This window comes from Pristis pectinata, chromosome 33 (assembly GCF_009764475.1).
Source record: "Pristis pectinata isolate sPriPec2 chromosome 33, sPriPec2.1.pri, whole genome shotgun sequence".
In the NCBI taxonomy this organism is placed as follows: domain Eukaryota; kingdom Metazoa; phylum Chordata; class Chondrichthyes; order Rhinopristiformes; family Pristidae; genus Pristis; species Pristis pectinata.
Window position 1 is genome coordinate 4,697,405 of NC_067437.1, and position 11,216 is coordinate 4,708,620.

General features: G+C 44.8%; 1 protein-coding gene across 1 annotated transcript in view; it reads left to right on the forward strand.

Annotated features, from left to right (window-relative positions):
• The window catches only part of LOC127585534 (MOB kinase activator 2-like), a 507,209-nt gene that overhangs the window by 340,884 nt on the left and 155,109 nt on the right, over positions 1-11,216 (forward strand). The window lies entirely within an intron of this gene.

The following is an 11,216-nucleotide window of genomic DNA, read 5'->3' on the forward strand; positions in this document are numbered from 1 at the left end:
AATCACAGATCTTTTTCAAAGCAGAGCCTTGCGATCTTTTATGCCTCCTAGGAGGGCAGATGGGACCTTCGTTTAACATCTCATGCAAAAGACCAAGCCTCCAACCGTGCAGCGCTGCCTCTTAAGCAAACTTTGTTTGCACCTTTAGAGTTGGGATTTAAACCTCCCAGATCTTCATGAGGTAAGCATGTACCATCTAAGCCACAGCTAACACATGACACCACAAACACCAACTCTCCAGAATTCTCCTGAAATCAGCAGAAAATTGAATATTAATTTCCTAAATGCTATTGTGAGCAACCCAGGGCCATGAAGAAAGATATTTTTATTTAATTTTCTTCAAACGTAATCGCTTCTAAGTATAAATATCGAGGGGCAAAGGGCTATTGTACCAAATGGGATGGTGGAAGGTTGAGGTCATGTGATGATATCTCCAGGAATAGCTCCAAGCAATCTGATTTTACATTTTCAGAGAGGTTTCTTTCTTTTTCAATCTTTTTATTAGTTTTCAAATTAATACAGATTAATATGTAACATCAATGTTTGTACATGTAATACAAAGAGATCAGGAGAACAATCATGGCATAGATAATCATAAAGAACAATAAAATATTAAAAAAATCTGTAGATCCCACAATCTCTTCGTAAATGAATATAATATAAAAGAAAGGAAAGAAAAAGATTTATTATATAAATAAAAATGAAAGAGAAAAAAAATCCCCAAATCAATAAGAAAAATTATAAACAATATATCAAACCAAACTAAACAGAAAAATTTCAAAAAAAAAGACTGGACTGAAATTTCTCAGTGGAAACAGAGCAATATTATGTCGTCAACTCCATTCCCCTAAATTGCAAAGTTATTGAAAGGGGATCTACATCATGTGAAAATATTGAATAAATGGACTCCAAATATCTTCAAATTTAAGCGAAGGATCAACAGTACCACTCCTAATTTTTTCCAAGGGAGGTTTCATTATAAGAACCTCCAACCATCCAGAGATCACCTGTTCCTCCACCTTCAGTCCTTTCATGCCGAGTAAATGAAACTATTCGGAAACAAAGTGGCAATCAGGCAGAGATGTCATTTTATTCTCCAGGGATATTTTTGTATCCCAGCAGATTATTCATTTACTTGCAGGAGATCCAAAACCTGGTGGCTTTTTCAGGAAGCTGACCCTTGGGCTGAGGTCTGCCAACTCTGTTTGGATCTTCTTTGGAGATTTCATAGTCATACAGCAGGGACACAGGCGCTTCTGCCCATCCGGTCTGTGCTGAGCATTAAGCACCTATTTACACAACCCCATCAAATTTTATTCTCCCCACATTCCCATCAACCGCCCCAATCTGTACAATTCATCTACACACTGGAGGCAATTTACAGTTAACATCAACCTGCTCGTTTTTGGAATGTGGGAGGAACCCGAAGCACTGGGTGTAAACCCACAGGGAGAATGTACAGATTCCACACAGTCAGCAACTGAGGTCAGGTGGGTTTAAGCTAGTCTGGCAGAGGGGTGGGCCCCAAAGTAGTACTGTAGCAGATGAGAAAGATGGAGCAAATATAGAGGTTAATGCAAGCAAGTCCAATAGGGAAGCCAAGCAGGGGCAGGACGGGGAGCAAGGAAGGTCTGATGGGCTAAACTGAATTTACTTTCATGCAATAAGGCTGACAGGTAAGGCAGATGAACTCAGAATATGGATCGGCACATGGGATCTTATGTTACAGCTATTACGGAAACATAGCTGAGGGATGGGCAGGTTTGGCAGCTCAGTGTTCTGGGGTACTGATACTTCCAGTGTGACAGAGGTGGAGGTAAAGGAGGAAGGGGAGTTGCACTATTGATTAGGGAGAAGATCACACAGAGAGAATATCCTGGGGTGAACGTCCAGTGAGGCCGTATGGGTAGAAGTTCGAAATAAAAGTGGGATCACTTTGATGGGAATATACTAAAGGCCACCCAATAGTGGGAATTAGAGGAGAATATATGTAGGAAAATCGCAGATAGGTGTAGGGATAATAGGATTGTAATAGTAGGTGATTTTAACTTGCCTAATATTAACTGGAGCTGCCTTGGTGATAAAGGATTAAATGGGGCAGAATTTCTTAAGTGTGTCTGGGAAAGTTTTGAACTAATATGCAGACGGCCCTAGTAGAGAGGGGGCAACTTGACCTCTTTTTAGGAAATGAGGCTGGGCAAGTGGTTGACGTGTCGGTGGGGGAGCACTTTGGGATCAGCAACCATAATTTCAGTCCTTTCAAGAAAAAGATGAGACAGATCCTCAAGTTAAATCCCTAAATTGGGGGAAGGTGAATTTCAATGGGATCAAACAGGAATTCTCAAATGTTGATTGGACGAGACTGTTTGCAGGTAAAGGGACGTCTGGCAAATGAGAGGCTTTTAAAAGTGAGATGGGGAGAGTTCAGGGACATGTTAGAGTGAAGGGGTAAGGCTGGCAAGATTAGGGAGCCTTGGTTAACGTGAGATATTGAGGTTCTGGTTCAGGGAAAAGGAGGCATATGTCAGGTATGGGCAGCTAGAATCAAACTAATCCCTTGAAGAGTATAAGGGATGTAGGACTACACTTAAGAAGGAGGTTAGAGGGCAAAAAGAGGCGATGAGATATCTTCAGCAGATAAGGTAAAAGAGAATCTATAAAAAATTCTGTAACTATATTAAGAGTAATGAGATTGCCAGGGAGAGAGTAGGTCCCTTTAAGGACCAATGTTGTAATCTACAGAGTCATAGAGCAATGTTCTGAAAGAGGTAGCTGAAGAGATTGTGGAGGCATTAGTCGAGATCTGTCAAGAATCACTAGATTCAGGAATGGTTCCGGAGGACTGGAAAATCCCAAATGTCACTCCACTCTTTAGGAAGGGAGGGAAGCAAAAGACAGGAAATGATAGGCGAGCTAGCCCGACTTCAGTGGTTGGTAAGATGTTAAACGAGTCCATTATTAAGGATGAGGTTTCGGGGTACTTGGAAGCTCATGATAAAATAGGCCAAAGTCAACATGGTTTTCTTCAGGGGAGATCTTGCCTGACAAATTTGTTAGAATTCTTTGAGGAAGTAACAGGCAGGATAGACAAAGGAGAGTCGGTGGATGTTGTTTACTTGGATTTTCAGAAGGCCTTTGGCAAGGTGCCGCACATGAGGCTGCTATAGAAGATAGGAGCCCATGGTATTACAGGAATGGTACCAGCATGGATAGAAGATTGGCTGACTGGCAGAAGGCAAAGAGTGGGAATAAAGGGGGCCTTTTCTGGTTGGCTGCCGGTGACTAGTGATGTCCGCAGGGGTCGGTGTTGGGTCCGCTACTTTTCACATTATATGTTAATGATGTGGATGACAGAATTAATGGCTTTGTGGCCAAGTTTGTGGATGATACAAAGATAGGTGGAGGGGCAGGTAGTGTTGAGGAAGCAGGGAGTCTGCAGAAGGACTTGGACAGGTTGGGAGAATGGGCAAAGAAGTGGCAGATGGAGTACAGTGTAGAGAAGTGTATGGTCATGCACTTTGGTAGGAGGAATAAAGGCGCAGACTATTTTCTAAACCAGGAGCGAATTCAGAAATCGGAGGTACAAAGGGACCTGGGAGTCCTGGTGCAGGATTCCCTAAAGGTTAACTTGCAGGTTGAGTCGGTGGTAAGGAAGGCAAATGCAATGTTCGCATTCATTTCAAGAGGACTATAAAAGCAATTGAATATAAAAGCAAGGATGTAATGCTGAGGCTTTATAAGGCATTGATCAGACCACATTTGGAATATTGTGAGCAGTTTTGGGCCCCATATCTAAGGAAGGATGTGCTGGCATTGGAGAGGGTCCAGAAGAGGTTTAAAAGAATGATCCTGGGAATGAAAGGGTTAATGTATGAGGCGGTTTAATGGTTCTGGGCCTGTACTCACTGGAGCTTAGAAAGATGAGGGGGGATCTCACTGAAACCTACTGGATATTGAAAGACCTGGATAGAGTGGACATGGAGAGGATGTTTCCAGTAGTGGGACAGTCTAGGACCAGAGGGCACAGCCTCAGAATAGAAAGATGTCCCTTTAGAACAGAGATGAGGAGGAATTTCTTTAGCCAGAGGGTGGCCAATCTGTAGAATTCATTGCCACAGACGGCTGTGGAGGCCAAGTCATTGGGTATATTTAAAGTGGAGGTTGATAGGTTCTTGATTAGTAAGGGTGTCAAATGTTACGGAGAGATGGCAGGAGAATGGGTTTGAGAGGGAAAATTAAATCAGCCATGATCGAATGGCAGAACAGACTTGATGGGCCGAATGGCCTAATTCTGCTTCTATGTCTTATGGTCAATGCAGCTCAGATACAGGCCCTTCGGCCCAACCAGTCTATGCCGACCACATTGTCCACCTAGCTTCTCCCAATTTCCTGTGTTCGGCCCATATCCCTCCAAGCCCCGCCCCTCCATGTACCTATCCAAGTGCTTCTTAAATGATACTATGTATGGAGTCACTGAGTATATGCAAGACAAAGGCTGATAGATTTTTGAATACTCAGGGATTGAAAGGACATAGGGTTAGTGCAGGAGAGGGGTGCCGAGGTGAAGGATCAGCCGTGATCTCATTGAATGTTGGAGCAGGCACGAGGGGTTGAATATCTATTTGTATTTCCTGTGCTCTTAAATTCTTCCCTGGACCCCCAGCCTGTCGTCATGTTTACAGCAAAATAACATTTAACTCAAAATAACCCAATGTTAAAGGGGTCAGGTTGTTGTACAGCAAGGGTAAAAGTTGATCAGGCTTCGTATTCCAGAACTGAAGGACTTCCACATGAACCTTGAAGCAGACTGTGAGCTGAGGCAAATGCTGCAGGAGCTATTCTCGCAGAAACAAAAACAGGATGTAGTTTAGAGTGACCCACGGAAATAAAATATCAGACCAGACAGTGACACGTGTTGGTTTAAGTCTAACCATCTGCCTTCCTCCCTGAACCTCTGTGCTCTGACTGTCCACAAGACTGACAAATTCAGAGAGGACAGCAAACTCCATTCTACCCACTCTGGGTTCATCCCCTATCGCCTTGGGAGACGTTAAGGTCAGATCATTGAAACCCACTCACAATGCTGATAAACTCGGATCTTTTCCCATCACCTATGGAAACGGGAATACAATGGACTGAATCTCTCAAACAGAAGCCGTATTGCAGACACAGAGTCAGTGTTAAACAGCACAGAAACAGGCCCTTCAGCCCAACTTGTCCATGCTGACCAAGGTGCTTACCTCTGCTGGTCCCATTTGCTTATGTTTGGCCCATATCCCATATCAAAACAGAATAAACACATCATTTAGCGCAGACAGAGTAAACAGGATGATGTAGAAGGTCTTACAGCAAACAGACAAGATAAAGATGGTACGATTAAAGGGGGGAATGTTGCAAAAATCAAATTGTCAGGGTATAATTTAAAAAAAAAGTTCTGTGCAAATTTCAGCAACCTGCAAGTTAACGGCAGACACAAACGATCATCGGGGTGTGTCGTGTTCAAAATCATTGGGGGTTATGGACATGGGAGCAATGTTCAAAGGCGAAAGGGGAGAGTGTGTTAAAGAGAACAGCAGACTAGTATTTGTGGGTAATAAACTACTGAAGGAACATTGAGTCAGTGAGGGTCATACAGCACAGAACATGCCCTTCTAGTCCCATTTGCCTGTGTTTGGCCTCTATCCCTCCAAATCTTGACACAAGAGACTGAACCTGTCCAAACGTCTTTTAATCATTGTAATTAGAAGCTCTCCCTCCTGCAGCAAGTAGAAGGAACTTTACTCTTTATGTACGCTCACTGTTCCTGCCCTGGGAGCATTTGATGGAATGATACTGACAGAATTTTATTCCATGATGTTCTCATGAGAGATTTAGTCTGCACATAACAACCGATCCCTTTGATTCTGTTGGCTGCAATAACCTTCCTGCCCTGTTTTGTGAGCTTTCACCAATTTCACCCACCTGGAAAGATTCAGCTGCATTATGGAGTTGGGGGAGAGGGAGAGCCACCTATCTTTGGTTCAGTCAGGGACCTTCACCTTTCCCTTGGCCAGGTAACGCAGGCAGGCACCTGGGTCTGGATTCATCACCTTTAGTGAGCACCTGATATCTGTAAAAGGATTAAAGAGCTGACAACACCTTCCCCAGGAGTAGCACGAGTCTCCCTCTGTCTCTCTCTGGAGCTTCACTCCTGTGTGATATTGCACTTGAGAACACACGTATGAGTTTACATCCTATGCATCTGCACCACTTGCCCAAACATTTATTAGCAGTGACAGCAGAAAGTGCAGAATAAATTGTGACACATGTTAAAAATAACAGGGCTGGAGAGAGAGCAACTCTAGAAACCCAAGAAATAATACTGGAGGACAGTCGTTCGAATGTTCAGTCCTTGGACTGTAATGTGAATTGTCATGTTTTCACACTTTAAATAAGGCTGGCTATAACATTCAAACACAGATCAAGTGAGCCTCATGGGGGTGGGGGTGAGGGTGAGGGTGAGGGGCTACTGTCCCTTTCAATTTTCCCTTTAGCAACTGTTCCACCTTTACCTCACACCCTGATCCACAGGAGGAGAGAGATTATCTCATCAGCACAACTGTGCTTCTGCACTAGAGGGTGTTGAAGGGGAAGATCTGAACCCCTGGAGTTTACCTAGACGTTTCAACCTCTGTGGGCATCGTTGGGTTGTATTCTGAAAGTCCATGATTTTCCAAATGCCAACAGGTAGATCTACCGACTAACTTTCTTTCATTCATCTCCAAGAGATATTGTTTGATTCCAGACAATCAGGGAAGATTGGCAATATCACTGAGGCCTCTCAGTCAGGTTCCAGGATGCCCACGTGTTTGATCAGCCAACAGAGACCCAGTCCCGTTCCAGTGCTGATTGGCAGGGGATATGGGGAGCAGGGATCCAGCAGTGACAGTAGAGGTATCAGCTGTGAGAAAGGAGACCACAGGATCCATCATTTACCTAACCTGAGCCCGAGCTCACTCCCTTGTTTGTACCAGTTCCCTTCTGCCTCGAGTGCAAGGACAGTCACTCACTGGAAGATTGCCACCTGGCTGGGACCAATACAAACCCCATCCACGATACCGGCCAGACCATATTTTGAAGAGGTGGTCACCCTAACCAGCACAAGAACTGCTCAGCGGCATGGCCTTTGGACTGAATGGGATAGTTACCCAAATGTCAAGGGTAGGTACAGAAAACCACCTGAAGAGCTAACTAAATTTGTAATAAAAACAGAAAATGCTAACAACAAAACCAGCAGGTCAGGCAGCATCCACGGAAAAAGAAACAGTTGAGGCTTCAGGTCGAAGGTGCTTCACCAGAATTTCTGTCTTCAAGAAGGTGGCATCCATCACTAAGGATCCTCACCACCCAGGACATGCCCTCTTCTCGTTACTACCATCGGGGAGGAGGGACAGGATAAGATATCTTTATTAGTCACATGTACATTGATACTCACAGTGAAATGCATCTTTTGCAATAGAATGCGCTAGGGGCAGCCCGTAAGTGTCGCCACACTTCCGGCGCCAACACAGCATGCCCACAACTTCCTAACCTGTACGTCTTTGGAATGTGGGAGGGAATTGGAGCACCCGGAGGAAACCCACGCAGACACGGGGAGAATGTACAAACTCCTTACAGACAGCGGCCGGAATTGAACCTGAGTCGCTGGCGCTGTAATAGCATTACGCTAACCGCTACACTACCGTGCCTGCAGCCTGAAGACCCACACTCAACGATTCAGGAACAGCTTCTTCCCCTCCGCCATCAGATTTCTGAACAGTCCGTGAACCCATGAACACTACCTTGTTATTCCTTTTTTTTTGCACTGTTTATTTTTGTAATTTAATGTTTGCCCTTTACTGCTGCTGCAAAACAACAGATTTCACGCCATCTAAGTCAGTGATAATAAGCCTGATTCTGATGCGTTTACTGTTTCTCCTTCCACAGATGCTGCCTGACCTGCTGAGTTTTTCCAGCATTTTCTGTCTTTATTTCAGATTTTCAGCAACTGCAGCTTTTTTTGGTTTTAATTAAATTTGCCTTCCCATTAATTGACAGGGCTTGGACCTCACCTGCTATGACAGTATTTGCTGTCTATCCCTAACCGTCCCCAAAACCCATTTGTTCACTAACATCGATCAAGGAAGGAAACCTGCCAGCTAAATCCAACCTGGTCTGTGTGTGACCTCAGAACCACCAACATGGTGATTCTTAATCGTCCTTAAGTAATTAAAGATGAACAATAAATGGTGAACAACATCTATATCCCACAAATGAATAAATAAATTCAAATTTATGGGCTCAAATTATTAGATTCCAAATTATCCTCTACCACTAGTGCAGCATAACAACATTATCTTCACGTGGGCTGGAATCAGGTTTATTATCACTGACATATGATGTGAACGTAGAACGTAACAGCACGGTACAGGCCCTTCGGCCCACAATGTTGTGCTGACATTTCATCCTGCTCTAAGATCTATATAACCTTCCCTCCCACATAGCCCTCCATTTCTCTATCATTCATGTGGCTAAGAGTCTCTTAAATGTCCCTAATGTATCTGCCCCCACAACCTCTGCTGGCAGTGCGTTCCACACACCCACCACTCTCTGTTCGAAAAACTTACCCCTGACGTTCCCCCTTATATCTTCCTCCAATCACCTTGAAATTATGTCCCCTCGTGTTAGCCATTGTTGCCCTGGAAAAATGTCTCTGACTGTCCACTCAATCTATGCCTCTTATCATCATGTACACCTTTATCAAGTCACCTCTCATCCTCCTTCTCTCCAAAGAGTAAAGCCCGAGCTCACTCAACCTATCCTCATAAGATACGCTCTCCAATCTGGGGAACATCCTAGTAAATCTCCTCTGCACCCTCTCTATAGCTTCCACTCCTTCCTATAATGAGGTGCCCAGAACTGAACACAATACTCCAAGTGTGGCCTAACCAGAGTTCCATCGAGCTGCAACATCACCTCATGGCTGTTGAACTCAATACTCCAACTAATGAAGGCCACAACCCATATGCCTTCTGAACAACCCTATCAACCTGCGTGGCAACCTTGAGGGATCTCTGGACGTGGACCCCAAGATCCATCTGTTCATCCACACTGCTAAGAGTCCTGCCATTAACCTTGTATTCTGCCTTCAAATTCGGTCTCCCGAAGTGTATCATTTCACATTTTTCTTGGTTGAACTCCATCTGCCACTTCTCAGCCCAGCTCTGCATTCTATCAATATCCTGTTGTAATCTACAGCAACCGTCTACACTGTCCACTACACCACCAACCTTTGTATCATCAGCAAACTTAATAACCCACCCTTCCACATCCTCATCCAAGACATTTATAAAAATCACAAAGAGCAGGGGTCCCAGAACAGATCCCTGCAGAACACCACTGGTCACCGACCTCCAGGTAGAATACACTCCACCTACCACCACCCTCTGTCTTCTTTGGGCGAGCCAACTCTGAATCCACACAGCCAAGTTTCCCTGGATCCCATGCCTCCTGACTTTCTGAATAAGCCTTCCATGAAGAACCTTATCAAATACCTTACTAAAATCCATGTACACTACATCCACTGCTCTACCTTCATCAATGTGCTTTGTCACATCCTCAAAGAATTCAGTCAGACTCGTGAGGCACGACCTGCCCCTCACAAAGCCATGCTGACTGTCCTTAATCAGCGTATGCTTCTCCAAACGCCCATAAATCCAGTAATTTGCCCACCACTGAAATAAGACTCACTAGCTTGTAATTCTCAGGGTTATCCCTACTTCCTTTCTTAAACAAAGGAACAACATTTGCCACACTCCAATCATCTGGCACTACTCCTGTGGCCAGTGAGGACACAAAGGTCGTCACCAAAGGCGCAGCAATCTCTTCCCTCGCTTCCCGTAATAACCTTGGATATATCCCGTCCGGCCCCGGTGACTTATCTATGCTAATGTTTTTCAAAAGTTCCAGCACACCCTCTTTCCTCACGTCAACATGCCCTTGAATATCAGCCTGTTGTACGCCATCCCACAAACGGCAAGGTCTCTCTCTCTCTGGTGACTACTGAAGCAAAGTATTCATTAACGACCTCCCCTACCTCTTCCAACTCCAGGCACGTTTCCTCTTTTATCCCTGATGGGTCCTACCCTCACTCTAGTCATCCTCCTATTCTTCACATACGTGTAGAACGCCTTGGGGATTTCCTTGATCCTACTTGCCAAGGACTTCTCATGCCCCCTTCTAGCTATCCTAAGTCCATTCTTAAGCTCCCTCCTGGCTACCTTGTAACTCTCCAGAGCCTGTCTGATCCATGCTTTCTAAACCTCAGGTTTCTTTCTTCCTCTTAACAAGATATTCTATATCTCTTGTCAACCACGGTTCCTTCACTCTCCCATCCTTACCCTGCCTCAATGGGACAAACCTATCTAGAACCCCATGCAAGTCTGCCTTAAACAGCCTCCACATTTCTGCTGTGCACTTCCCCAAGAACATCTGTTCTCAATTTATGGTCCCAAGTTCCTGCCTAATAGCATCATAATTCCCCTTCCCCCGGTTAAATACTTTCCCATATCGTCTGCTCCTATCCCTCTCCAAGGCTACAGTAAAGGTCAAGGCGTTATGGTCATTATCTCCAAAATGCTCTCCCACAGAGAGATCCGAAACCTGATCAGGCTCATTGCCTAGCACCAGGTCCAGAACAGCCTCTCCTCTAGTCAGCCTGTCCACATACTGTGTCAGGAATCATTCCTGTACACACTGAACAAATTCTGCCCCAGCTATCCCCTTTACAACTAAGGAGGTGCCAATCAATATTAAGGAAGTTGAAATCATCCATGACAACAACCCTTCTATTTTTGCACCTCTCCAAAATTTGCCTCCTGATCTGCTCCTCAGTGTCTCTGCTGCTATTGGGGGGCTCTGTAGAATACTCCCAATAGAGGGATCACTCCCTTCCTGTTTCTGACTTCCACCCACACTGACTCAGTGGACGATCCCTCCGGGACATCCTGCCTTTCCACAGCTGACACTGTCCCTGATCAGCAAAGCCACTCCCCCACCTCTTTTACCTCCGTCCCTGTCCCTTTTGAAACGTCTAAACCCCGGAATATCCAGCAGCCATTCCTGCCCTTGCGACAGCCAAGTCTCTGTAATGGCCACCACATCATAGTTCCATGTACTTACCCACGCTCTAAGTTCAT